Below are 27,641 nucleotides of genomic sequence, written 5' to 3'. Positions count from 1 at the left end.
CATAATGTAGGCCCAGAGTATCTGAAGAATAAAAAAGTATGCCACTGTCCAACCAGACAGTTGCGTTCTACCTCGCAGTTACTCCTTAAAATACTGAGGTACCAGCGTGCTTGGCTGGGAGGTGTAAGAGGATTCAATTCAACACTACAGCTAAGTCAACGCCTAGTCTATAATACTGAATGAAAACCCTTATTGATATATCTTTATGTCCAGTTCATGCGTTCTGGATGACTACCCCTATATAACACCCCTCTCTCAGAATCCCCCTGACCCCACTGAGCCAAGAAGTAGTTCTGTTTTGCAAATTTAAAAGATTTATTTGATAAATTAAACTATATATATATATATATATATATCACGCTTTATAATAAATTAATAATTGAATATCACACTTAATCTGGTATGATAAAGATTAACAACGGAGAATCTGGCACTAGCACACTTCTTGATAATCACTAAGGAGTTGACATGAAATGGATAAGATAGCAACAATACTTTTATGGTTTCAAATGGATGCAATGTGGAATGAAATGCAGTACAGAAAATACTCAATATGATTTCAACAAAACAATGTAATCACTTTCTTGGACAATTCACCCCCCCCTTTTATGCAATGCAGGGAAATGGAAGGAAGGCACACAGTTCTCAGAAATGCAATTAAATGTGATTCAGTTAACCCCAGCAAGCTTAGACTACAGAAGTTGAAAACACAGGCAAAATGCTTTGATATGTGCTGGCAATGTAGAAAAAAATATGCTAAAATGCTTTTAATTCCCTCTAGGAGGTTCAGGGTGAGTGAAATCAAGTTAATCTTAGTCCAGGCTCACACTAGCAATGATTCAGGGATAATTAGCAGGTTAAACGAATTTCTGGCAAATGGAAGGCAAGCAGCAGCAGATTTTTTACACGTGAAGAAATTTGCAAATCGCGGCAAAATTCGCGAATGCGCCGGACGCGATTACAGCAAAACTATAGGGGGTAGGAATGCGGTTCTAAGCTTTCTGAGGAAAGTTACTGAAAGTCTCTAGGACAAACAGTCACGGAGATATGAGCGATTGAATAAAGGTCGTTTTTCAGATTTGAAATTTTAAAGTTAAAAAAAAGACAAGTGCAGCTTGCAACTAGCAAATCACAGGTGACAGCTTTACAAATGACAGGTGACAGTTAGGAGACAGTTCTACTTAGATTAAAATAGGATTGAATTATATTATTTTAACTAAGAGATTGGTTCTGCACAGTTTTCTAGGTACTCACACTATATTCTTGAGTTAAATGGGCCACGCCACGGATCTGGTCAGGTTTTAGACTGGACTCTGGTCTCTGCACTTCACAGTGATCTGGGTCAGCTCTCTCTCTGGATTCTGAAGATGGAGGGATTTAAAGTCTGGATCTTTCTGCACAGCTTTCTCTGGAGATTGATGGAGGTAAAGTATGGATTTTCCCGGCAGAGCTTCCAGCTGCAAATGGATTTGAAGGTCCCTATCTGTCCTGTCTCTCTGCTTTTATGTGTTTTTTTTATGGGTGTGTGTGCAGCATCACTAGACCCTACCCCTCTCCACTTATCATTGGCCAAGCTTTCATTTCTCCCCTGATTGGGGGAGCTAAGTTGTGTCAGAGTGATGTCATTTTACAGCCTGCAGAAAGTCCACTCCTCCTGTCAACTTACACACAAATCTAGATTTGAACCAAATACATATTTGCAGAGGTACATATTGTTTTAAAATCATATGCACCCCTCACATATCACAGGAGGTATACCCTGTTCAAACTCTGCTCTTCCTGAGAGCTTGCATTCAGAAATGGCAATATTTTGCACTTTTTAACTGGTTTGCAATACCGGACATTACCCCAAATTTACACACATGTGCGCAAGGAGTATGGACATTAATTGATGAAGTGTCAGATTTTTCACATGCACACATTTTGAGTAATATCCTCTTTTCCGCTAAAACCCCCCTGAACATGCCACCGGTTCTAAAAACCTCTTAAAATGTGGGCAGAAAAATCACAAGAATTATGGTGTCATTTAAATAATTTTCACAAGTCCGTATTATGAGTTATTCATCTTTTTAGAGTTATGTTCTGGCCCCAAAGGGGTGTGGTTTTCCTCCAGCACAAGGTTGAATTTCTGGTTTTTCCAGTTCTGCCAAGCCAGCTTGCTCTCACAGGCAGTGCCCCTCCTCTTTGCTTCAGGAGGAAGCTACTTTTACGACATCTGCAATAAACCATCTGCCTGGGTCAGGACAGGGCTTTGTTCAGAGCTCCTGTATTCTGTGGGGGCTCCCCTTAATTCAATTATCAGAGAGATGGCATATCCTTAGTGTGGCCAGCAAAAGGCAGATAGGCCTGGGAACACAGCTGTGACTCAAGTTTCACTCCTGATGGGGGGTAGTTGCCAGGCAGAATTGGAATCTCTTTAAGCCAGTTTTTAGCTACATGTCATTTCTGTTCCCCAGTTTAAGTCAAGACATTTTTTTACATATGCAGCTAGGATGCTGATTCTAAGTTTAAAACTATGACATTTAAACAATTGCAACCTATGTGACACTCAAAGTAGGTCACTCATTTCTTTTAAACATTTAGATTTGTAGTGTCTTTCAGTCCAAATTTACTTAAACTGCTGAAATCCACAGCTCAGCCAGTCTTGTTATAAACCTTCAAGTCACTTCAGAATATAACTTTACATTGGATCCACCTCTTAAAATGTCTTTCTTTGGCATGTTTTGGGTTCATTTATTCAGTTTTCTACAAAATCTGGTGGTTTTAAAACGCCGGCTTTTGGATAGTGGTGAGTACTGGTACTGCACCCCTTTTTGGGATTTAAGAAAATGAATTCCCAACAGTTATGGGTTTGCTTTTGGCAATCAGCATTGCCATTCCCAATGGTTTCAGACTACTGTGTGGGTAGTCCAATGGTGGTTTTAGGCAGTGTCCTTCTGTGCCCATAACATCGGCAAAAATGAGCGGCAGCCTATTCTTCATGCATTTCCCTGTGCATTTTCTGGGAAGCTCTGGCCATCATGATGTTTTCCATGTCAGTACTGCACAGTTTTGAGGTAGGGCTCGGATGCATGGGTAAATACATCCCACAGAGGTCGCTCTTTTTCAGTTATGGCTCCAAGACTGTGTAATTAACTTTCACTATCATCAAGAGTCAAAGATGAGTACCTTTCCTATCACAGGACACTTAAAACCAATCGGTTTTAACTTAGCAATTGTACAAATGTGAGTGGGATCTGTTTTCTTACAGTACTGTCGACACCAGCGCCTAAATGCCCTTGGGCCTTAGTGTGCGCTTTATGCATTATTAAATAATAATAATAATAATAATAATAATAACATGGGAGCAGAAGGCAATACAAAAAATGTAAGAACAGGCAGAGCCAGTCCCACTAAGCCATGTGAACATTCGGAATGTGCAGCCACAGATGACTATAGAGAAATTTGGATAGTGGCATAGAATAGGAGAATATGGCAGGAATGTTCAAGAGAGGAAATGAGAGCACTCCCACAGAGTGAAGTAGTGAATCAAGATATGAAAATAAGTTAAGGAAACCAAAAATATACTATATATTCTGACAGAGAGACCATTTAGTCCATTTGGTAGAAATGGAGGGACAGAAAATTCAAACATAAAAATGGCGTATTAAAGACCACCATCTATGATAAGAATGATGTTCATACCCCAGAACTCTTAGGAAAATATGATTATGACAGTATGAATTATGAAAACATAACACATTTAGAAAATATATGATCCCCAAACCCAACAAATGAGTGTAGCAATCATCCCTGTTCAAGGGGGTGTACAAGGCTGGTAACGGCCTGCCAGCTTGAACCTAGGTAGGGCTGAGCAAATGGAGGGCCATGGCTCAGGCTCGTTACCATTATTGTATGCCCACCCTGAGCAGCAGTGATTGCTGTTCACACCCCAGAGTTCGTCCTGGGTGCAAATAGTTTATGTTAAAAAAATGTTGTGAGAGATTGGCTTTTGCGTATTTCATGAGCACAGTGTCCAGTCACAAAAAAGCAAGATGGCTGCTGCAGGCTAGTGGGGAGGCAGAGAGGAGCATCAAGATGGGATGCAGAATATATTTGGGGGTGAGAGGAGGGTGGGGATGTGGGGAGGAAACAGGGAGAGACTCCCTGTTGCATCCCCACAATCAAGATGGCGCCACCCGGGGAAGGGCCTCAGGTGACTGGAAAAAGCAGGCGGTCCATAGCATGTTCTTGCCTAATTTCCAGCCACCTGATTAGCTGAGCACATTTCCCTGGTCTCCAATGGGAAAGAAAGAAAAGAGAAGATCCCCTGTACCATGCACATAGAAATCCTTACCTTTGATTGTGGGTTTCATTTTCAATGTCTCATTACCTGGGTCAACTACCCTCACAAGAGTCAGAATAGCTTCTTTAATCCCCTTCCCTACATGCACATTTGCCCTCTGTCATAATGACTATAAGGAGGATTCAATGTTAGGGTTGGTGAATGCCTGAAATGCATCTAGTGTTAGGTGATGTCATCCGTCTTCAGAGAAGGGAACACAAAAGTGATCTCATTCCAGAACCTGCCATTTTGTGCAGCCTATGTGCTACCCAGCAATTGTGTGGGCCTATACGCAAACTTACCCAGTGTCTTGTGGCCATCCACACCACTGCAGTCGGCATACTTGGTGCAATCCTGCTAAGCAATCCCTTCTCTGCAGATGGAGGAAATCACCTAGCAACTAGATGTATTTCCGGCATTCACCGACCCTAACATTGATGTTATCAGGGAACACCCCAGTGCACAACCTGTGTTTCTCCAAATGTTTAGCAGGCACAGGTAAGTTATTCTGACTTTTGAAGGTTTTGTTGCATTGACAGCTACCTACATTGTCTGATGATGGTCATTTTTCTTTCTGAAGGGACAGCATTCATTTTGCAAGGGTGTGCATACTTAACCTGCATGTGGATACTTCCGCTGCATTTGGAGTTCACATTATGAACATAAATGCACCATGTCATTGTAGCACTTTGGGTAGCACGCAGCACCCAAACAGATTGTAAAGTTAGTAAATAACATTTCTGATCTATGGGTTTTGGAATCCTTTACTGCCATCAGATTTTGGACCTATAGCAGGTTTTATTTTTAGCATGGCAGCAAGAGTATTGTGTAACAACATTATTGGTAATTATATAAGGTCTTCTATACAATGTGTGTGCATGAAGGCAGAATCTACACTCAAGGGTGATTGTTAGTCACGTAAGGTATGACCATGGGGATAGTCGCAGCCCTAAAATTTTGGTTTTAGATGGCAGGAAACTTGTGAACGTCTAACCACACCATGCATGTGAGATGGTATTTATTTTCTAGTGCTTTTGGGAGAAGCAGGTGCTTGGATGGGTGAACACAACTTTATTAGTATATGCACGCTAACGAGTGCTCATCACAATGGAGAAATTATTGAGTGCAGGTGACACTACTAATCAACTAAATTATACATTTTTTTTTATCAACTTATTTGGAGAATGATTAGAGATTTTCTGAGCTGTAAACTAATGAGGCTAACTATTTTATATTTCGATTCTTTCCCCTACCCCCTTCACCTTCCCCTGTGGTGTTTCCCTCTCCCTTATTTTTTTATTTTCCTAATATGAGGTGGTTACTAATTATGTACACATAGAATGTATTCACAAGCTATTTGTTATTATATAGGCATTGTGCCATTTCCATATTGAGTTTGGTTTATACTGCATTTATAATTCCATATTTGCACTGTTGTTGTGTATGCATTAATTGTACAATATGTATTCATTATGTCAGACTAGATATTAAGCCCAGAGGACGACCTTTGGTCGAAACACGTGTTGGCTGTTTTGCTACATGTATTGTGCCATTCGGCACAGTTCTTATACTGTGAATCATAACAATTCTGAGCTTTTATTGTGGTGAATTTCTATGTACAATCAGGCTATATTAACTATGAGAGAGTCACAACTTTGATTTGGAGGTTTAGCTTACATGGTAGCAGATTTGTTGCTTTAGGCAATATATATATAAGGTTTTCAGGAACAGAGGTCATCCCTATGTCTCTCTTGGACATTTTAAAAAGTACTGGAGTTTTTTTTTAATCCTAAACTAGTCAAGAAAATTAAGCCAAATCTTTGTTCCCAAATTATTTCTTATTTGGTCCAAATCTGGCCAGTGTTTTTCACGAGAAACCTGTTAAAAAACTGCACCTTTGCTCTAGCGGAAAATAAATGGGAGTAGGTTCAACCTGCATTTTTATGTTTTCTTAATAACTTTTTTCAACTTTTAATGAATTTTTCCCAACATTTCCAGTTTGGGAGCACTTGACAAACTTTTCTTTGGAAAATGTCATCCAAATCCATCCAGCAAGTCAAAAGTTATTAGCCTCTCTCAGTCTTTCTGCTGCAAAGCACCAAGACCGACATAAAGGTTTTAAGTAGCAGCCCATTTTGTGAAATACTTTTTAAATTCCTTAATGGATTTACCCCAAACCAGTCAAGGAAATTAAGTCAACACTTTGTATCCAAATAGTTTCTTATTTGGTCCAAATCTGTCAAGCGGTTTTCACCCTATGGCTATTCAAAAACGTCACATTTGCTCAAATGGAAAATGAATGGGAGTAGGCTGAACACAGTGTTTTTTATGCTTTCTTAATAATGTTTTCAGTTTTTAATGAATTGTTCCCAAAATGTCCAGTTTGTACAGGGGTGGGGTCTTACAACCTTTTTGTTTAGAACAAATTGATAAAAATCCATCCAGCAAGTCAAATGTTATTAGCCTCACTCGAAACAAGGTCATCCCATTCCCTGTCAACTATTTTAAAAACTACAGCATGGATTTACCCCAAACCAGTCGTTGAAATTACATCATGTGGCCAAATTGTTTCTTATGTGTTCCAAATCTACCCAGTGGTTTCTGCATTACAACTTCTCTTTGGGAAAAATAATGGGATGAAAACTGTGGTGTTTTGTTTTCCATATAACCTTTTCATTGTATAAAGTACTAGCAGAAGTACCCATTCTCTGAATGGGTTCTGTAGACAGACATAATAACCCTGATCCTGTAGGTCACTGTTCCGATTTGCTTATCACTTGATGAGCTTTTCACCCTGAAGTACACTGCACGGAGAATGGGTGTCTGTGACTGATTGACATACCCCAGAGCAGACGTAGGGGGAGGTGAGAGTTGGTGTACTGCTGCATATTGGGACCTTCTGTGCTCACTCCCAACCTGTCATCTCACCCTGGCATGGTGCAGTTTGTTGTAGTGCATTGCAGTGCAAATATCTTGGGGCCTAAGGCCTGGATCTCGAGATTTGTTTCTCGTGTCGGGACCAGTCCTTCTATGACCACATTGATTTTTCACCGATTTCAGGCAACTGTCTCATGTGTGAAGGTGCATACATCCTGGGAAAGGGGTGAGGTGTCCAAATGTGAGGTAGCTAGTAATGTTTGGAGGGTCCTAACAGGTAATTATGCACAATTTGGTACAGATTGGTGAAACAGTGTGGAATTGTATAAAGAGCAATGCTTTGCCACAAACCCACAAACCCATAAACCTACAAACAAATCTTGACTTGTGCTGAAATTTGAAGAACAGGGTAGGGTGCCCAAATATCATGTAGCCAGTAATGTCTGGGGGGTCCTAACAGGTAACTATGCAACATTTGGTGCAGATTGGTGAAACGGTGTGGAATTGTATATAGATATATTGTTCCCTACATTTGCAGTTTGAGGATGTCCTTGACAAAAAAATATTTGGACAATTTCATGTAAATCCATCCAGCAAGTCAAAAGACATAAAGAATAGAATTTTGTGAAAAAATGGCTGCTTTTTCATTTCTGAAAAGATTTTCAGCCTCTCTGCTGCAAAGTACCATGGGAGATATAGCTATTTTTGGGGGGACAGTGGGCCCCTTTTCTTCATCGAATATTATAAAACATTCCTTTAAGGATTTACTGCAAACCAGTCCCAGAAATCGAGTCAAGGCTTTGTGGCTATGTTGTTTGTCATTTGGTCCAACTCCGTTCAGCAGCTTTTACGCTTCAGATTGACACAATTTGAACTCTTTCTCTATGGGAAAATGAAGTGGAGTAGCCTGATAAACAAGTTTTTTAGCTTTCTTAATAACATTTGCATTTTCTACCAAATCTCTCCAAAAGTCTGGTGGTGGGGTCTATGACAAATGTTTTGTTTGGAAGATATCTGGCAAATCCTTCCTGCAAGTCAAAAAGCTATTAGCAATAGAATGTTTGCATTTCCTACGGATCAAGTCACTCACTCTAACTATAGGGTGGTGACTACTGCTCTATATAATATGTATGTGTATGTGTTTGTGTGTAACCTGTATATATAGCCACGGATATATTGGACATGTTATATAAATGGTTATATACTAGATGGAAAGAAGATTAAAAGTCACACACAATCAAAAACTTGTTTCCACCTTGCAAAGTTGTGTAGTGAGCAAGTTGAGCACAACTTCACAGCATTTCATTGGAAGAAAATCTTTGCACACTCTTAAGTGAAAAATGCATAGTTCTATGTATCAGTCCCTCATACATGTCCACCTTGGACAGCGGTCAAGAGGAGTGTTTTGACAACCCAACCAGCAATACCTGTAATCAGTTACCATGTAATATTTGGCAGCCCTATAATCTATACAGCCATCAGTGGACATACGAAAAAGTTTGGCCTGTGGGCAATGGATGGGATATAAGCTAACTGTCTTCATTGTATTATTCAATGCTAAAAACACCTGCAGTGAACCAGAAGAGGGACTAGGTCTAAATTGGGTCATGTTAATTAACTTTTTATTTAAATAAAAAGGAAAAAGGCCTTACTTGCCCTAAAGCTATGAGGGAGTTCCCTGCCTAGCAAAGGAAAAGCTAAGGGTGCTCATCAAGTCCAAAGTATAAAGTCTTCAGTACAAATCCCACACAACTCCGGCATCCTCATACTTTCTGCTTGTTAGTGGTCATGTCCCAGATGAGATGTGGGGATTCCTGTCTTGGTTCCTTGGCTGGGGAGAACGCCAGATCTCAGGTCATTGGCTCATCTCTTCCTCACCACTTACTCGCCCTCCTTGCTGCCACTGGCTCCACTACCCAGCATAGCCCCACCCCTCCAGGACTTCAACTAGGCAGAGGCTCATCTCTGTATAGTGGTTCGCTCTTTTCCATAGGAGCTTCTTCTCTTATACACGTCATATGAATAAACAGAATGGTGTTCTTCTTCGCTGAACATGGCATTGAGATGGAGTTTAGCATTGCCTGTAGCCAATACATGTGCAGAAGAGTCTTTGTAAAATACAGTTGTTGCAGGAGATATTATAGTGTTTGTCGACATCTATATATGCAGGCAAGGTGATTTTCACTGGGAGTTCCGCTCTGCAATGGGAGTCCTTGTCCCCAAAAGGGGAGTCACACCCGGTGAGGTCCCACTGGCCCAGACACCTAGGACAGATCTTGCTTAACAGGCTCACCTCCATAGCCTGTAAGGGGTTAGCACCCTTCTACGGAGAAGGGATGAATTGTCCAGATTTGTCACACACCCCTCTGACCCGGAGATAAGGGCTTACAATGTTTGTACATTAGCAAACATGTTTTACTTCTATCTTCTAATTAAATGGCAAGGATAATAATTAAAATAATCATGCACATTGTGAAATGTCAAACAAAGCTATACCTCCTGCATGCACAACACTAAAATAATATGGCTGGGCAAGCAGGAAAACAAGGAAGGAGCTCACTGAAGGCAGACACTTTCAGAAATACCTCTACTATCGTGGAAAAACTTCCTGAGACTTTTTCAGCTCACATCTATTATGTCCAGAACTATTTTTGGACGTTATGCTTTTGATTTAACCTTTTATCCTTTAGAAGTTCAGTTACTGCTTTTCTATTTCTTCATTGACTTGATTTGCTATCCAAACAAAGGACTTATTTCTCTATTTGTCTTTGGAAATATCTCAGTCTACACAAAGAAAAAAAGGAAGACAAAGGGTAATGAGAAAGCCTCATTTTAAATATTTCAACAAGCTCTTCTGTGCTATGATAGGGAATGCATTGTGGAATTGAACGGCTGTGTTGAAACTTAATGTAATTACTGCAAATACTTCCAAGAAATGATTGTTTTACCCATGAAACAAGATATGCGTGTGAAAAACGATTTAGGATTGAGAAAGGAACAAAAATCGTTTTGAATTTAACTTTCTTCTCAACTTTAATAGTTTCTAGCAAAATACGGGTTTCGCCTGCCTTATAACAGATATACACGTCCCTCTGAAAGCAGCAACTCCAATGTTTTTAAAGAAAAGCATCCAATTTAATATTTGATGAAACACCTTGGCTAAAATACAAAATAAAACATCAATTAACAGTGTTTACATTTTTCTTCTGTTTCACATCAAGGTGTCTTTGAAGATAAAGTGACAATGCAGACCTGTATAGACATTATTATTTTTCAGCAATATTGAAGGCCATGTGAAAACAGTTGATACTCGATTCAACAGACAAGGGACAATGTGCAAAGAAATTCATGTTCCAAAATGATTTAGACAGACAAATATATTTTTGTAGCACAAACAATTCATAGAACAATTGTCCACGTTATTTTGACAACCATTTCTTAGCATTACTTTGCAATGATGTTTATTATAATGTATATATCTATCTATTTATTTATTTTTAATTCTTCAATGCGCTACACACCCGTAGGCCTCAGAGTGCGGACAAAAAGGGACAAAAAGGGCCAGGAAGTTCAGACGGTCAGGCAATGAGAAGGAGTAGAACCTAGTCAGCAGAGTTAAAGAGCAGTGTCTTGATGGCCTTTTTGAAGACCGGAAGTGTAGAGCACAAAGTATAGAGCACAAACCTCAAAGCAAGTACCTCCAAACCTTTTTAGTCAAAAGCGAAATTGATATAGTGAGTGAGAATTATTAGAGCACAAGGCTCTGGTAGGTTGAGCATAAGAGATTCTTATTTCAAGATCGACACGAGCGGTGGCATTCTGACATTTGTAAGTCAAGGAGAGTAACTTGTTTCTGATTCTCTGCCTGACCGGAAGCCAAGGTAGATAAATGATCATTCTTGGCCAAACCATATATTACCCTAACGGCCCTGTTCTGTGATGTTTGCAGACACGCAAGATTGGATTGTGACTTTCTAAGAAGCAGGCTGTTACAATAATCAAGCAGCAAATGAATAAGGGCCGTGGCCAGAAGAGACCTATTTTTAATGCACAGGTATGACTTAATTTGGTACAATGACTTGATGATATATCCACAAGACAAGCGCACACTTGAGACATGTTGTTTCATAGAAACTTCAGTATCCAATAGGACACCAATAGTTTTAACTGATTTACTGACCGGAATACTGTTACCCACGATGGAAAGATGGGGATAACTAGTGTCAATGTTCTTCAAGCAAGGGCTTGTGTCAAAAATTAGAAATTCTGTTTTGTCAGAGTTAAGAGCTTGGAGTTATAGGCCATCCAGGTTTGAATTTCATTATATATGGAATTCACATGTTTGAGGTCAGTGCCATAGGTACCTGATAAGTCGAGGAGGACCTGGGTGTCATCACCATAATTAGCATATAGGACACCCAGGTCATCAATAAGATTGAATAGTGGTCTAATGTATATGTTAAACAAGGTGGGGGATAGGCAAGATCCATGAGGCACTCTGTACGCAGAGCGGATAGAAGTAGCCTTGGCATCCTTGAAAGCTACTCTTGAAGTTCTAGAGCTCAGGAAGGATGAAATCCAATCAGCTGCTTTCCCTGAAATATTAGCAATGTTAAGCAGGCCATCATGTAGAAGATTATGGTTTATAAGATCAAAGTCCGCAGAGAGGTCCAATAACATAAGCAGGGCTGGGTGGCCCCCCTCTACAATCTTTGAAATGTTAGACTTAAGGTCCAACAGTGCTGTCTCAGTCATGTGCCAAGCTCTGATGCCAGACTGATGAATGCCCAAAAATGTGTTCTCTTCCAAAATGTTTTGGAGTTGCAAATAAGCAACTCTATCGAGGATTTTGAAAAGGTATGGTACACTAGTTATGGGGATACATGCAATGTTGTTTACAAATGAAATACCATCATATTTTGTAATGCCGCCCTTCTACATATTTCCAATGGAGCACTATTGCACTTATTATCAGGGATCTCATTACTTATGCAGGCACACATTCAAAACAGTTTGTGCATTCATAGAGACAATCATTTATAGACTCCCAGGAACTGATTTAGAGAAAAATGTGCAACGTGTGCACACAAATGTATGCACGTGTGCTAGGATTGCACGGCTCAAATGCATCGCACGAGGAGGCGATTTACAGAAATAAGTACAAGCAGCGACCTAGAGTGCAAAGAAAACAGTATTGCATCTGAAACACCTACAATAAGCCCCTAGTGCAAACCAAGGACCCACTGAAAAGACCTTTCTGCACAGAATGTGACTGATGACACCAGATGCAGCGAAAAAGCTGCAAAGTGCATGGTGAGGACTAACAAGTAATCAGATTACTTGCACCCATATCAACCATTAACAGTCTCAGGAGTGCCACAAATATGCACCACTCCACATGCAGCGTGCACCTACACGACTATTCCTACTCCCTGTACACCCACCAAACTGAGCCCCCCACATGCAAAGCGCACCTACATTGACTATTCCTACTCCCTTTTAACCCACCAAACTGAGGCCCCCACATGCAAAGTGCAACTGCACCACTATTCTTATTCCCTGTACAACCACCAATCTGACACACAATCTCCCCACACCCTGTACACCCACCAACCTGAGCCCCCACATTAAAAGTTCATCTACACCCACTATTCCTACTCCCTGTGAAACCAAATATTTGAGCCCCCCCCCATGCAAGTGCACCTACACCAATTTTCCCTAGACCATGTACACCCGGCAATCTGAGCTCCCTGATGCAAATGCACCTAAAACCAATCTCCCCACACCCTGTACACCCACCAATCGGAGCCCCCCACATGCAAAGTACGTCTACACCCACTAATCCTACTCACTGTACAATCACCAATCACCACACCACACACATAACCAAACAGCCACGCATCCCTCACGAATGACTAGCACACACAAGGTGCAATCCAGATCCGCACAACCCTGCCACCATCCATGCCCCTAGAATAAAAGAATAGGGCACATGGCTCACTCATCCATTTGTTACTTGGCTGTCTCCATCAGCAACCACTCTGTGGGGGCACAATGGTGGTTGAGAACTGTCCACCTCAGGTAGCAGTTGTGTGGTGCAGCTGGTGGATGCCCCCCCCCCCCCAGCACCGGTAAGTGTGTAATAGGAAGACAGTAAGCCAACTACCTCACACCTGGCTTGGGTGCCACCAGTGCAGACGTTGCCCAATTGCCCAGACGCCAGAGTGACACTGAAGTGAGACTGGATTATGTGGGCCATGTGGGTCTCTGCCACTGGCAGGATCCCTGGAGGAATAGCTGGCTGGGCACCGTGAGGTGTACCATGACACACTGCATCAATCCTGACCACTGAGCACTCACCAAGCTGAACAAATTGGCCAAAGTGAAATATGAGTCACATCAAAGCCCAGCAGCTGGACGCACAGGCATGTAGAAGGCAGTGAGGGTAGTACCTGGGGCCTGGTCACGGCTACACCAGGCAGGGTCCACCTGGGTCTGCACCCCAAATGAAATCTACCCTGTTCCCAAATTTCCAAACCTCTGCAGCATGTCAGTACTCAGCCCAATATCCCATCACAAACCACCAGATGTGTCACCCCCTGTAGTGTGTAGCCACAACACCCTACTGTATCTTGCAGAGTGTCATTGTGCACACATCATTCAATCTACAACCTGTGGGTAGTGTGTACAAAATGAGTGACCACAATAGTTGAAACAACTCAGATTGGGAACTACCTTAATTACTGACAGTGACACCGTAAGGCCTGTCTAACTACTGTCTCACCATATGTCCCCTCCTGTGGAAATTGACTCCTCGTGGCCCGCCACACCAAATATTGTAAAGGCATACCACCTCAGTGTACCTATACAGCCACAATAATGTGTCATCTTGCCATCCCTAGAAGTGTCTGGGTTCAGTGGGCCATCACATCCCCACTAACCCTTGTACACCAGTTCTTCTGATCCAAATCCTACAGATGTGTCTCCATTGATTTACGGCATGGAGAAATCAATGACTACAATCATCTGAGGCACCCATGGTGCTGTTGACATGCATTCACCTGAAGCATATGTACAGCTACAAACATGCTGATGCACACACTTATCTGCCCTACAGATGCCAGAATGATGTCTAGTGTGTACCACATACATTAACAGTCAAAGTGCACGAAATGAACACACCTCTGCACAAATTGGACAAATCAGGCAGCCCAGACATTCACATTACATATACTAAGTATGACAGTGACCATCATTGGGATCATCAAAATGACAGAGCAACAATCACCATCACTGGCAACATCACCACACCCAACCATGTCTCTGCGGCATCTAACCACTTGGCCAAACTCTTTAAAATCGGCAAGGAGCTGGCCAATCCTACTGCAGTCTTTACATCTCATATCCCCTCCCAGACCCTCTGCACAGCCCTGGCTTCTCATTTCATCTCTAAAACCCAGGACATCCTGTCCACCCTCTAGTCCTCTCCTCCGCTTCCCGCTTCTCTCTTGGCTACCTACGCCCCCCCTGCAGCTGCCTCTCCTTCCTCTTTCTCTTCCTTTCCTCTGTTCTCCCCTGACAAAATTTCTAGACAAGTCTGATCTATGAAAGGCTCAACAAAATAGGTTCTTGCATGTTCATCCAAAACCATCAAGGACCATATTGACACCCTCACTCCAGCCCTGGCTGTCTTCTGAAGCCACTCCTTCACCACTGGACCCCCCCCCCCTGAATCACTCCCTGTGCACCCTCTTTTCAAGAAACCCACATCCGACCCCCCCTGCCTGACTTACTATCCCCCAATCTCTACAACTTCTTTCCTGTGCAAACCCCTTGAAAAGCTGGCCATCTCCCAGCCTAACCTCCACACTGATTCTGTTGGTTGCCTCCATGAGGATAGCTCAGCGGCAGCGTGCGCGTCTTGGAAGCAAGACGACACGAAGCAGCAACAGGTTCGATCCCCGGGTCCGCGCTTAGAAACCTCCGGGTGTTTAAGCGCGTTATAAATACGTAACTAAGACAAAAAAACACAATTACGCAACTAAGAAAAAAAAAAAAACAATTCCTGTAACAGCGCCTCGATGCCTGCGGGCTGTGTGAGCGCTTTATAAATGTAAATAAATAAATGACCATCAGTCTGGCTTCAAAGCAGCCAGAAGCATGGAAACTGCTCTTGTGAACATCTGTGAAGACCTGCTCTCCAACCTTGATTCTAATCTCCCATATGTCCTCCTCCTACTCGTTCTCTCTCCTGCCTTTGACACAGTCAACCATGTAATCCTGCTCAACCACTTCCGTGATAACCTGGGTATCACTGATCAGGCCCTGGCTGGCCTTTCACTGACCCTCCCAGGTCAAACTTGGGTCCCTCCTTTCCTCTATCTCACTCTCCACTTGTGGTGTTCCCCAAGGGTCTATCCTCTCTACCTGGCTTTTCAACCAATAGCTGGCATGCCTCACCCACCACATTGCTGCTCCAACTTTCAGTGCTGTTCAGATGACACTCAGATGACACTCAGCTCGTTTTCAGGCTCCCCTCTGCAACCTCTTCTCCCTCTCACATCTCTGAATGCCTGTCTGCAATCCAGGAGTCATGTGCCACCAATTACCTCTGCCTTAATGCCATTAAGACAGAGATCTTCCTCATCTGCAATTCTGCACCTCTTTTCCTGTCACTCTATGGCTGGCCTCCCTCGGCCCTCTTCCTTCTCCCACCTGTGAGGCTAAGAACCGTGGGGTCCTCTTTGACTCCACGCTTTCCTTTTCTCCGCACATCTCTGACGTCTCTAAGAAGTCAAACTACCAACTGCACCTCCTAAGAGGTATTCTTCCTTTCCTCTCCTTCCCGCAAAAGCTCACTGTCTCTAGATCTCTGGTTCTCTCTAGGCTGGACTACTGCAACAGCCTCTTTCTAAATCTGCCTGCTACTACTCTCCGCCCTCTGCAGTTCATCCAGGACAGGACTGCAATACTTGTCCTCGGCTTCAAGCCCAGGGATTGTATCTTTCCAGCCCTGAAATCTCTTCATTGGCTCCCAGTGGCTGCAAAGATTAAGTTCAAGACCCTCTGCATTGTCCCCAAGGCTTTCTGGGCCCTTGTGGAACTCTCACTTCAGAAATATCTTCCCGCTCGATCTCTTTGCTCCTCCAACCCCAACTCCCTCCAACCCCCTCAGGGTCAGTCACTTATCCAAGCAATGAGTTGGTGCTAGATCTCTTTCTTTGGCCTCCCTCTGGAACAGCCTCCCTGCCTCTCTGAAACTGGAGGAGAACCATCTTCGGTTCGGGAAGCACCTCAATACCTTGCTCTTTGCTTCTGCCTTCTCTCTTCCTCTCCTCTGCTGATCTCAGTATGTTACTGCACTGGGCACCTGGCTACCCTCTGAATTAGGGTCCAGATCCCTGCCCACCCAGCTGCATATCCACACTGCCTCCTGGCAACCTTTGCACAAGGGTCTGTATCTGCAACCCTACATTCCCCTTACCTCCACTTATTGGACACCCGTTGTCTGTACTTAATTCTTGCACTTGCTGCTTGCTGGCTGCACTACCTGTTGTTGTTTTGATCACGTGTTCAGAACTTTCCACTCCTCCCCTGCCCCTTACACTTCCCCCTTCCCTCTCCCCTGCACTTGCATGTTCTCAATGGCATTGGGCCTAGTAAGATCATTGTTTGGTGCTCCCCTGTACCCCTCCCTTGCCTTGTCACACCTTGAAACACTTGTGTACAGGTGCGCTACAAATGAAATATCATATATCATATCAACACACCTGTGACACACACAAGACATCGATAAAGACTTACCAATAGTAATGTCATCCATGAAAGCACACCCACATCCATGACACAATCACAACCATGTATGAGTAGTGGGGCTATATACACCAACCACATCTCATGATCAGAGGTGTGTACTGTGCAACATCCATGCATACCACAAGGCACAGCCACCATTGTTACACATAAGTAATCATAGACCTGTACAGCCAACATACATGGCTACAGCACCATCTGTGCAAGTAATTCAATGTAGAACAACCTTGAAAACCAGAATGATGAACCATAATAATACCCCATTACCACCACCCTCCCACGCATACAGCCAGAGATGCACATGACAGTCTGCGCATAACATAAATACATATACCAACCCGATTCTCATGCATCAACTACATGCATGGACTGAGAAGATCACAATGAATACATCTACATATGGTGATCCATAACTGCATTGCTTTGACCCTGACACCTGCAAACAGCACACACGTTGCTTGTTGACAACGTGCCTATGTATCCCAGAATCATACCTGCAAAGTGAGCAGGTGCATGGAAAAATGCTCCACAGAATATTGTCAAATTAAAATAATGGTATGCTGAGTGAGGACTCATGAATCCTGAGAAACATACCTCATGAGTATGCATCACCCATCAAAACAGTCCAGTGTGACATGCACACCAAAACATGACTGCACACAGACATGAGCATTGGAGAATGTGAATTCCACATGAAGAGAGAAAATAACCACATGAATCCAATCAAAACAAAGACACAACTGTAATGCAAAATGAACCTTAAACATGAAAATATTAGGCCAAAACAAAATTAAAGTTATGTCAATCCATACAGAACAAAATATCGACAGTCACTGCTGCAGTCCTATTTTAGACAAGGCCTGGCCCAAGCGTGCTTGTGTCTCTGCCTCCACTTGCTGCAGGTGGGCCTCAGCGGTGCCCCTGAGAGCCTGCAGGGCCTCTTGAATGGTATGTTCAATTTCTTGTATAGCCCTCATGCTTTCCACCAGAATGGCATCACGCAACGCCTCCATCCTTGCATGTGCTGCAGCCCTGGCCCTGGCAGCTTCCTCCTCCATTGCCTGCAGCCTCTATTCCTCCTGCTGCTTCATGAGTCGCTGTTAGCATGTGGTGGCTACATGTATCCAGTGCCTTGCCACCTGCCTCTCCGGCCGGACAAAAAATGCCTGCAGCACACAGCATGCCATGAATCGCTGGTGTGCCTACTGCTGCTGCTGAAACAGCTCTGCCACTGACGCTGGGCCGCCCTCCGGTGAGATGAACAACTCCTGGAGGGGAGTAGTGCCCCACCAGTTGCCTCCAGTGCCATGTACTCCTCCACATCCTGTGCAAAGGGCAACCCAGACAGTGAGACCACCTGAATGACCTCCATGGTCACTTCCACCCCCACTGACCTTGAAGAAGACACCAGAGCTGCCAATGGGGTGACAGAGGCAGAGGAGCCTGAGGTGCTGGCCAGCATAGAGGCCACACCTGTGTGCCTGGGGCACAGTTTATGAGAAGGAGGAGGGTGTCATTGGTGTCACCTGTACTACTCACAGCAGTGCACTAGCCATCTGTGACATGATTTGGCACACCTGCCTGTGGTGGCTTACAAGCTGTCCATGAATTAGGTCAAAGGCCTTAAGGGCAGGCGCCTGCTGGCCTCAACCCATCAAGAGCAGGGGCAACACAGCATTCTGTAATGCATTATCAGCACTGACTGTGGGGCATGTCTGTGTTGTGGCATCACTGGATTTGTGTAGCCCTATAACCGATGGTCCTGAGACAGTGTGAAACGCTGACTCCACCACTGTGTCCTGCACAACTTCCTGTCCCAGGCCCAGGTCTGCAGCCTGCACATCCGATGATGCACCCTCACCAGACACCATGGACTGGTCCACAATTGCACACTTCACCACACCTGACCCTGACACCTCAGATGGCACCACCGTGGTGACCGACCTGTCTGCAGGGATGGTGGAATGTCCCTACCACTCTGTCCCTGAGGACTCACCCTCAATTACCATTGCAACGCCCTACATGTCTTCAGCAGCACCAATCAAAGCTGTCCCCTCGCCAGTCACCTGACCCTTCAATGAGGTGTAGGACGGTAGTCATGGCCGTGGTCTCCGCAGTCTCCTGGAATGTCTTGGCCTTGTAACGTGCTCCTCCTGGAGCTTGTCTCATCACCTGAATGTGACACTTCTTGAAAAGGCAGTTCAGCATATGTGTGTACACATGTGCATGTCCGAATATTGGCAACTTGGTATTGCCTGTCACCTCCGGGTCAGTATGGGGCTTTACAGGGCACTGACTGTACATGGCCACATGGCCACATCCGCACATTGCACGGGTTACTGGGATCATAATCAACATGGCCTGGCTCTTGCCACCTTGGCCCACAGACCTTGCAATCAGAACTATGCCCCTGTGACTCCTATTCCTACTCCTACCTGCATCATTTACCTACTTGCATGTCCCATTGATTAGAACATTTTGCTTTGCCAACAAATACCACACCTGCTATATGTTTCCTTGCCTTTTGTCTCTGCAGCTGCAACATCATTTGTTGCTTGCTCTGTCAGTGTAGCAACATGATGCTGGTCACATGTGTGCATACTGAAGCCAACACATAAATGCACAATCTGGCATGCACATCCAATCCTGCTGGCAATGACATGACTGCAAGGTATTTAATGGCAAGCAGATGATGTCTGCTTGAATGGGACATTGCACTTGCATCAACAGAATATGTGATGCTGATATAGATGCATGCCACTGTCAGTGTGCAACATGTACATCCTGATGACTTACGTGACATGTCCAAGTTGCATGGATACCGCTTTCCTCACTTATCAGTTTTACACTGACATCATGTCTTTCTGATTCGGGTTGTCTGGGGTGCACTGGTGTACTTGCTAGAGTTGGCATGGATGTGGAAGAAGACTAAATGGCCAGTTTGGGAATCTGATGCATGTGTGGGTAGGCTGTTTGTTCTGCATGAATTTCATGTGAGGTATACATGTATATCCAGATGGAGCCCTGAATTTAGTTGTCTGCTTTCTTGTAGGTGATTCTGCAGCAGAGGTGTAGCAGGTGCCAGAGGAGTCTTCAGGGGATGCACCGGCAGGCACCAACTGTGACCGGGCTGCTGTGTGTGCTGAGAACACGCTGCTGTTGCAGACTTTCCTTAACATGCCTGCACAGGCATCATTGGAGGAGGATGATGATGCAGATGTGGCAGCCATATTGAGGCAGATGGTGGAACAACCACCACTCAGCAGTCCCGACCCCATGTTTCTCCTTGAGATCTTGGACGAAACTGAGCCAGAGGGGGGAAAGGTGACTGTGCCCCTGCCAATGGAGAGCCATTCCTCTTCCGACCGCACTGTGCCTGCCACATCTTGCTGCCCATCTTGGGGGCAGCAGAGGTGTGTACTGGGAGTGGTGTACATGTGGACGTGCAGCCCATGCCAGTTCGCTCAATCAGACAGGGATGAACTGCCTCATCACATTGTTGTCAGCCATGCACACGTGAGGGATGTATGCCTGCCTCCCTCTTTGACTGGGATGAGGAGGTGATACACAACAGTGTGCAACAGGGCAAGGGCAAGCAGGGGATCGGCAAGGGCATGCATTATCTGGCAGACAATATCATAGCATCCAATTCCATGTTGTGCACAGAGTTCCAACTGTTGCGTGTGGAGGTCTCTGCCTTAAGGTAATGCCTGCATGATGAGTTGAAAGCCTCCACAGACCAGCACAGGCAGGAGATGACAGACTGGCTGTACTCCTGTATGAGCAGTTGGAGGCCTCAAGGGAACATCACCATCTTCAGATGTTCTCCCTGAGGGACACTATCAATGTCCAGATGGATGCAACAAGGGCTGAGACATACAAGGAGAGTCATTAGGACATGGTTGGAATAGGAAGATGGTTGCATGCTTCTGTGTCATGTGTGACAGCTGCACTGGAAGATCAGGAATTGGCCTTGCATGGCCAGGGCCCTCCCATCCCAGGATGATCCAAAGGGTGGATCTTAGCAAGGATTTACACAAGTGATGCTATTTTTTAATTCCCTGCACTCCATTCTTATGTTTCTTCTCAACACACCACTCCCCTTCCTCATGGCCCCCGCTGATTATGTGCATTGCAATGCCTTATTTTTTTGGTATTTTGTTTTTGCTGTCCAAGGTTGACTCCTTTTCTTTGTTTGCCAGACATTGCCATGATGCACCATGTGCAGTTGATTCACTTCCAATGGGACTTTGTAAGTGAAACTCAAGGTGGCATTTTCAACCAGCCATGAACTCTGTGCTCACTGTGCTCAGAGAGGCACAGCTCCACCTCACTGATGAGGGCCAACAAGGCTGAAACACATGTATGAGGTTGCTGTTGATACTCTTGTTCAGAAGGGAATTGCCATAGCATTTTGTTGCTGGACTGCCCATATGGGCAGGACAAAGACTGATATGCAAATAGATATTTCCCATCTGTGAAAGTTACAGTGAGCAAAAAGCAGATGGCTGTGAACTTTCAAACTGGTTAATAACCACTGAACTGGTTATCATGCTGTGTTCTGTCGAGAGAGGGTCGCCTGCTAACTTGTTTTGTATCTTTGGAAGGAAGTTGGGGTTGGTCACCCTACGTTACCTGGGAGCAACCACATGTGAACTCCTTGACGGACATTCAGGTAAACATTCTGTAACAAGACCTTTGCCATGCCTGCATCACGTTATGGTACTACTACCCTTGTGGATACATTTTGGCAGCATGGAAGCATGGCTTATTTCAATTACCACCATTGTAGTACTGGTTGTGCACCATTGTAACCCTTCAAGCACTGGTTCTACTCATCCCGGAGAGGCACCTATCAAACCCAAATGGACAGCCCCAGTGTGTTTCATTGTCCCCACAGACTCATCACAATAGAAGCACACTGACATTGTCATGTGAAAAGAGGTCAAACTATTTCCAACAAGGAGTCAGCATATGCTTTAGAGAAGATGCAGTACTGACTTTTCTGTGAGATGGAACTATTCTTCTCCTGGTGTGCAGGCAGCTACAAATGCCAAGTGACAGCAAGTAGAATGCTGGACATGATGCAAGTCGCAAATGAGACAGAGCACAGCCTCAATGTCATGCAAGAAGAGCTAAGGGCCATAAGGATGATGGCACTGCAAACCTGCATGGTATTACACCTCCTCACCATCATGGAGGGAGGAGTGTGCAGAAAGATAGGGGCCATGTGCTGCACATATGAATCCCCAGATGATCAAGACAAGAGCACATTAAGTATGGCTAGCAAGTCCCTCAAAGCCTGTGGACAGGAATGGAGGTAGAAGGGGGAATTGCTAAAGATTCAGATTGGTTGGCAGACGTATTTTCATGGATGGCACACTTGCTAACCATCATATGTTAAGTATCTGTCTCTTTTCTTGTCCTCCTAATACTGATTTGGTGTCTACACCAAGTAGTACTGGTATGTTGTGTGTCCTGAGGAAGTAATATAAGAGTGATTGCAGTAAGATCAGGAGATGCCACTTTTCACCACAAAGATGATAACACCCAGACAGACAAGATAGAGATAAAAGAAAAGACAACAATGGTAAAAATATATTGCCCAGATCTAGAAAATTACCTTCCATGCTATGTAGATCCCACAGAGGATGGAGACGGTAGGATTATGAAGAAGGGGAGGACATTTGAGAAATGTCAGCAGGCTATGGGTATCCAAGTATGTGTATGATTGGGAAAGGGAACAGGAATTGATGGATAAAAAGTTAATGGGAGATATCATTTGTGGAAAGAACAAAAGTGTGGAATGTTGGGATGCATAGTTAAGGAAATCTCTTTAGGATGAGAAAAGATCAACAAAGAAGGCCTGCCACCTTGCTATTGTGCCTGACTTGTAGACCTTATGTGAAGCTGACAAGGCACAGACAAATTTCTGAGTGCAGTCAATTAAGAAATACAGAGTAGAAACCTGACACATTTGACATATAGAGAGTGCAAAGTATGTGCATTAATGTAGGAGGTGACTAGTATGCAGTATTGCATTAGAAGTTGGACACATTCATAGGAAAATGAAGGAAACACATGGCACTTCCTATAGTTGAAAAGCTGTTCAAAGATGTATAATAGACAACAGTTATAGAAAATAGTAGGGAGCATATACAAATGCATATTGGCAAGTCAACATGTAGCAGCTGGAGTTTATATAATTCTAAAATAAAATGCATTTCAGAATTCAGCCTTTTGCAGTAGTTAGAAATCTAGGCTGCAGAGAACCATTCAGATGTCCAGTGGTAAGATACACTTCTTCCCTGCTTGTCTCAGTTGCTGCAAGAGACAAAGGGGAGATGCAAAAATATTCACAGAGATTGTTCAGAAGTGGGGGGCGCTGCACGTTCCCAAGCCTTAAAAGAGTTAAATTATAACAAATAACGTTACACATTAACTAAAACTTGAAGTGTGAAGGCCACAATTTGGTGAGAATGTGGTACTGTACTGAGATGTGCGCCAGTCGAAAATGACCAGGCAAGAGGAAGAGATACACTGGCCCCCGGGAGAAAATACCCACTTAAGATTGAAGCTACGGGCACCAAGCAACACAGGTACTTTGATTAAGAATATTAGAAACAAGAGTTCAATTCAACAGAAGAAAGGAGACACCTGGTCAATGCCGGGAATATAGTGGCGGGCCATGGAATATTGGGGGATTTATTACATATTTTGTAATCTCCCTAAAACAAATATATTCACAAGAACCAAGAACAGACCACACTCCCCCTCTCATAAATGCACATTAAATATGTGTACACAGTTTTGTAGCAGTATTCAATAAGTGCTTCTTAGGAGGCTATGTGTTCCATTGATGGGAAAGGAAGGCTATGTCCCAGAAAGTGAAACATGGTTCCAAACAGGAGTCACAATATTAACTGTCATGTGTACAGCCACAAGACTGAGAACATTTAGAGGGTGCACAACAAATTCAGAAGCCATGTTATCACATGGTTACTCAACAAAACATAAAAGCCACAGTTTTAGATACCACTGACCTTGGTTGGAATTCATAATTTGTACATATGTTGCCCTGTACTATTGCTATGACCTTAATGTTTGACTGTATAATATGTATAATATGTATATATCTACCTTTGTAATCTTACCTTTGACTGTTTAACCTGCATCTTTCATGCATACAACTGTCTATACTATGCCATATAACCATTAATGTCCTACCAGCACCCAATTACCTCTGGGTCAGGTGCACGATACAAATAAAATAAACAAACAAACAAACAACATTTGGGTCCCATAAGAAAGTGATGAGGTGTTCGCTTCTGTTGCCAAATTGTCTGCATCTCACAAAATGATTGGGTAATGAAGGGGGAATAAACCACAATGGAATGCTTGAGGGTGAAATAGACAATGGGGAAATTATCTGTATGTTTCAAAAGTCAAGAAGCTACAACAACCAATGAAAATAAAGCAGTTCAGATAATGTGAGCATTACGTCATAACTAAGGGAGGGTCTGTTTTGGGCACAAGGTGTAGGTTAGGCCTATAGGGCTAGGTATTGTATATATTGCTATAGGGGACAGCAACTAATGTCCAATCAGGTGAACATAATTTACATGTATCTAGAACATTGTTTAAGCTGTGATGTCAGCCACTCCTATAAAAATGCCATTTAATGATGCTTGTATTTATTCCGGCTGAAGTTTCATGTAATACACCATTGTTTTTCTTGCTACTCATGCACTTGTATTGCTCATTGGACAGATTTTTTGGCTAATCGTGTTTTGGCCCTTCCTTACATTTATATTCTGTGAACCATCAGCCTCCTTTAGCCATCTCTTCATGCAGAAACAACCATTAGTTAGGCTCTCCTGTGACGCCAGAATGTGCAGGCCCCATTTACATATCACTTACATGAAGAAGACTATACTCAAAATGTGTGTTTGTAAGACCAATGTGATGTTTCTAAACTTCAAAAATAACACTAGATGCAAGCTTTTTATTGGAAACTGAGGCTAGATCATGATCGTGTTTGTTTATTAAATCTAAAGACCACTCTGGTGATAGCTTGATGGGTGCCTTGTCAACTTCAAGGAACCAATTGCACATCAAGGACCTTAACCCATAGGCATGGAGCGTATCAGGATTGACAAGAAATGTGCATCTATGCATTAGACCTGAGTCAAGATGTGCTTTTGCCAAGTAAAATGACATGAACATTTATTCTCACTGTATTTATCTCAATGTAAAATTGAACTTATGTGGATTGAGCAGAAAAAGAAGACGTGTGTGCATATGAGTATTTATAAATTGTAAATTTAAATGTATTATGCATGCATTATTTGCATATGATTATAATATAATACTATCAAGCATGGAGTGGTAAACCAGAAACAAAATCTCTGGATTCCGAACATTCTTTCACATGGGAATATTCCAGTTAAATATTACATTTACTAAAAAGGAGGGTGGTACTTTGTAGCTTATGCATTTGCATATGACACATACACGTTCAATGGGCCATTAGAAGCAAGAAGAATGGTCCTAATTGGTGACAGAATATGGAGGGAACTCTCACAGGCTGTGTCCAATCCAAAACACTCTGTTAAATGTTGCTTTTTGGGGAGAAGATTGCTGGGTATTCAAGCTCAAATTCATAGGAAGAAGGGATACTTATTTTGGGGTAACAGAGACACAAGAGAACCCATCAATCGGAGAGAATCAGATTGGATACCAGCTGGATTTAACTGATGGGAATATCTCCTTAAATACATCTTTCCCCTTATTGGACCCAATGAAGGTGCCATTCACAAGGCAGAACCAGATTGCCTGAGAAGGAGTTTGCTAGGAGGTGCACAGACTGAAATGAAATCACATACCTGTTGGAGCAGTCTAAGGCCAGTCAGTCTCCCAACCTGTCTGAGACCTTTGAAAACCAAACAAATAGTGAGCAACATGAAGACATATTATTTAGACAATAGAATAAATATAATTCCAGATAACATTTTAAAAGGTATTGTGGGAACCCTGTTTTAAAATGATGTCACTAAAAAAGAGAATGTAGTGCAAGTTGTTGGTACTCCATGGTTTATAATTAAAGTTGAAACCCTATGAATACACATTATACTAGGGTATTTGTCTGTCTATTTGAGACCTCTGAAGGTCTTACACATCTCAAATTGAAATGTGGAATAACAAGTCCTTTCACTGCTGTCTTCCATAATCAATAACGTAACTGACATCTATTAAAAAAGATTGGGCTAGGCCTCTCTGTCGGAGCACTATTAAACAAAAAGCAAAAGAAATCATAAGCAATTTACAATTATCTGTAACCAATCTAACATCACAAAAGATATCAAATAGTATTTATGCCCAATCTAGGAACCAATAGTCTGTCCCATACAGTGGCCAGCATTCTAGATTTAAATTGCTCCAAGTATTGGAGAATTATATTAGAACAACATATGCCTATGATACCAATATTTGCTATTGGTTTTAGAGAAAATGAAGTCAATTGTTTTGTTTCATACTTAATTCCAAGAACTGCTTAACATTTGATATTAAAGGAGAGGTGAGTTTCAGGTAGACACAATTACATAATGTAGATTGATGGTTTCACAAACATAACTCAAACAACATAAATATGTGTGTCTACATTGTGAAGCGCTCACATTCATATTTTTTGTATTGATGTTAGTGCCATTATGAAAAATAAGTTGGATATTATATTTGGAATGAAAACATTAGTGAAACCACAGCCGTCAAATGTTGGTTTACTTTCTGTAGACACACTGCCTGTATTCATTTGAAGTATCATGGGTGACTTCCCCAGTATATGGAATACGGGAACAACATTTATGTCTATTATTATTTCAAATAAATAGAAAATATTCAGATTAAAACAGCTTTTTTTTCTGTTGTGACATTGTGGGGTGGAATTGTTGCACTGGGGAGCATTGCGTTAGTGACATGCCTCTGTAACGTGAACCACTGTGTATTAAATTGATAAATGACATCATACCATCTAAAACAGTAGAAACCCACTTCTTTGCAGAAGTAGCACATCCCTAACTACACCCTGTTATCTCAAAGATATTTCGGGCATGTATCAACTAGTTAGGAGTTGTGCATTCCAAGAAGGAATATTAATACTGTTGTTTGAGTAAATATGCTGAACACTGACATGATTGTATTTACATGTTGCTAAGAAGTTGATTTATTGCACCCTAATGGTGTTTTATCCTGCCTTTGTCAATGCTGTAATTAGTCTATTGATTATAATATGATATGGCATTTATAACGTGCCTATACGCAAGTGTTTCAAGGCGTGACGCGGCAAGGGAGAGGGAAGACAGAGACAAGTATCTTACTAGGCAAGGTGACATTGAGATTGTGCAAGTGCAGGGGAGGGGGGAAAGGAACAGTGAGGAGTGAAAGGGGGAAGGGGCAGTGCAGTACATAGGATGACAGTAAAATAAATAAGACAATAAATAAAAGTGTGGCTAGCTGGTGGCAAGTGCAGGTGCAGACATACGTTTTGAAGTGCTGGTATGGGGCTGTGGGGATAAAGAAACAGTCTCCAAGTGCAGGGGTTGCCGGGGGGCAGTGCAGGTGTGCAACT

Source organism: Ambystoma mexicanum, chromosome 9, assembly GCF_040938575.1.
Source record: "Ambystoma mexicanum isolate Mex_15411 chromosome 9, UKY_AmexF1_1, whole genome shotgun sequence".
NCBI classification, from domain to species: Eukaryota; Metazoa; Chordata; class Amphibia; order Caudata; family Ambystomatidae; genus Ambystoma; species Ambystoma mexicanum.
The sequence above is the reverse complement of the archived record's forward strand: the minus strand, read 5'-3'. Positions refer to the sequence as shown.